Source organism: Sinocyclocheilus anshuiensis, unplaced genomic scaffold (assembly GCF_001515605.1).
Source record: "Sinocyclocheilus anshuiensis isolate Anshui unplaced genomic scaffold, SAMN03320099.WGS_v1.1 scaffold552, whole genome shotgun sequence".
Classification (NCBI taxonomy): domain Eukaryota; kingdom Metazoa; phylum Chordata; class Actinopteri; order Cypriniformes; family Cyprinidae; genus Sinocyclocheilus; species Sinocyclocheilus anshuiensis.
In genome coordinates this window covers 751,857-754,745 of record NW_015554362.1, presented here as the reverse complement: position 1 = coordinate 754,745, position 2,889 = coordinate 751,857, and the positions used below count along the sequence as shown (strand labels likewise).

The following is a 2,889-nucleotide window of genomic DNA, read 5'->3' as shown; positions in this document are numbered from 1 at the left end:
TTCCGTACCCACTGTATATATATATATATATATATATATATATATATATATATATATACTGTATAAAGACATTTTCGAGATTAATTATGACATGTGTTGGCTGTTTTGAGCTTTAAACCTTCTGATTATCAGCATCTGACTTACTCAACCCTGCTGGTACACTCTAAAAAATGCTGGGTTAAATAGGGACAAACCCAGCTATTGGGTTGTTTTAACCCAGCACTGGGTTATATTTAACCCAGCATTTTTTAGAGTGTATATGATGCCAGTATGGTACAGAGTTGCCATCATTTTGCTTTACTTTCTCACTTTTCAGAATATCTAATAAAATGCATTGTCAGAACTAAATAAATTATAGTATGCTGTGCATTTCTACATTTGGATTTTTTTCTGCATATTTGGTATGTCTTAAATGAAAAGTTAAATTGTTTTTGTTTACAGGTCAACTTTATCTAACTTGGATTTTGTTTTCCCTTAATAATAAAACCCTTCATTTAAAAATGGCATGTTGTGTTCACTTGTGTTATCTTTTACTAATATTTAAATTTGTTTGATGATCTGAAACATTAAAGTGTGACAAACATGCAAAAAAATAAGAAATCAGGAAGGGGGCCAACACTTTTTCACACCACTGTATATATATATTCCAAACTTTTGACCGGTAGTATATACTGTACATTATTCTATCTTATGTCGAATAGTTTCTCTAGCTGATCTGACACCATGAGTCAAGAAGATCATTCTGGATGTGGCTGTTAATGAATTGATTGCAATAACATATGTATTTGTGAAATATAAACCTCTGAGGTTTCACCTCATCACCTTTGAACCCAGGTCTTCCCTGTGGATGAGGAACCAGGAACAAGAACAGTGTTGGTCAGAGAGTCATTGATAACACAGACTGTATAAAGTGATCATATGAAGATGTGATGTACCTCTGGACCGTTGATTCCTGGAAGACCAGGTGCTCCTGTTTCCCCCTGTAAAATAAGTCAGACCAACAAGTCAACAACCATAAACTACAGATCTAATCATCGTAATTATTGGCAATTATTTTCACTCTCACCCTTGAGCCTTTTTGACCAGGTGCCCCTTCATAACCTTGCTCTCCTTTTTTACCCTAAACAAAGTAGAGTTTTTCTCAATGACACTAATGAACAAAAATGGCTTCAATTTCATCTCAACGATACTCGCAGGAGCTCCTGGAGGACCGCGTTCACCTCTCGCACACAAACACACCGGTGGCCGTGGACACTAGCAGGAGAAATATAAAAAAAAAACAGGTAGTTTGCAATCAGTATTGTTTAAGAGTTAACCTTTTTTGGTGTAATATGCTTGATAGTTCAGTACTTACTTCATTCTTTGCAATTATTTCTTGAGAAAAATGAAAAGAGAAATAAGAATTAGAACACAAATCTGTGACATCACCAAAACAAATTAAATTTATTGCCGGGAAACTTTATGATGCATTTCTAAGAGACTTGCATTGTGCGATCACAGACAGTGCTTGACATTTTGCAAGCGGCAGCCCCTTCTGTGTTTCTATGGAAAATCCCCCAAACCCACTGATGTGTGAGGCACGCCTCAGGACAGCAGACTGAACACTGGATCTCAAACCCTCACAAATCAAATCTAGACGCCCATTTATTGTCTGACCCAAAATAACAGCAGCATTTTCTGTAGGCTGTGAAAAAGAAAACAAGAGCTATGAATCAAAGCAAAAAGGAATGAGTAGCATTTCAGCTGGAGTCCATATGAAAGTGTATCTATGTGTATAACAAGATATTCTCAAAAGGAGGAAAAACATTTTTTTTTTATTTCAAAATGTGCAAAAGTATGCAATTTGGTGCAGATGTTGATATTTATGTGGACAAAAAGTAAGATGAAATTCTGATCAATGAGATATTTATAAAAGGAGAAAAGGCTACTTACATAAAATGCAGATAAATATTAGTTGTCAGTCCATATCTCCCAATAATATGTCATGTAGGATGCTTATTTAAATGCTTAGTTTTATAATCAAAACTCAGAAGTTTTTATTTGTGGGGGAAAAAACATATAATGCAATGCAATACAATAATGATTGAGACGTCCTTACACAAAAGAAGTGTATTCAAGTGTGCTATACGTCTTTTAAACTAAAAATAAGAAAGGAAACTTTTAGTCTACTTTTTATGAACTTCTCAGAAATATACTTGATGTACTTTGTAGTTGTAAACTAGTTGTGTAAAGTTTACTGCTGTTACACTTAAAGAAAAAAAAGGATACTTAAAGTAAATGTATACTTTTTTAAACTAAAAAGTGGGACAATTTAGTCCCAAGTAGTATTGATATAGTACACTTAAATATAGGTCCAGTACATTGATATTAATATATTTACTACAAGTCTGCTTAAAAATACACTGGAACTTTACTGGAAGTATATTTAATTAAATTAATTTGAAGTATACTTACTTTTTGTAAGGGTGTACAAAAATGTTCCTCAAAAGCCTCATGGATCATATTTGATATATTTTAACACAAGTAAAAAAAAATAAATAAAAAAAAATACTGTATATATATATATATATATATATATATATGGATGGATAATCAAGTAAAGTTTCTTCAGTCCAGTAAGTGTTCATCTTGAAATATTACAATATAAAAGTTATTTTTACTTTTATTTTATAAAAATCAGTAAAGCTTTCACATGATTCTAAAATGTCTTTTACTTGCTAAAAGAAGTATAATCTATCAATCAAACAACAGAGGCATGTAGTAGATTGTGTACAACAGGTTTTTCAATAAAGTTTTAATCATGTTCATAATGTAGAGGCCTTAAAAATGTGTTTATCAAATATGATACAGTAGGCTTTATAGCGTTAAGAGTGATGGGGTACAAATGTC

At 32.3% G+C, this 2,889-nt stretch overlaps 1 long non-coding RNA gene across 1 annotated transcript; it reads right to left on the bottom strand.

Annotated features, from left to right (window-relative positions):
- Window positions 1–818: 818 nt before the first annotated feature.
- On the bottom strand, window positions 819–1,120 carry LOC107671421 (uncharacterized). The gene is made up of 3 exons (XR_001632197.1): window positions 1,067–1,120; window positions 936–980; window positions 819–841 (listed from the first exon to the last, which is right to left on the bottom strand). It is a non-coding gene; the product is annotated as an uncharacterized LOC107671421 (long non-coding RNA).
- Between the last annotated feature and the right edge of the window lie 1,769 nt (window positions 1,121–2,889).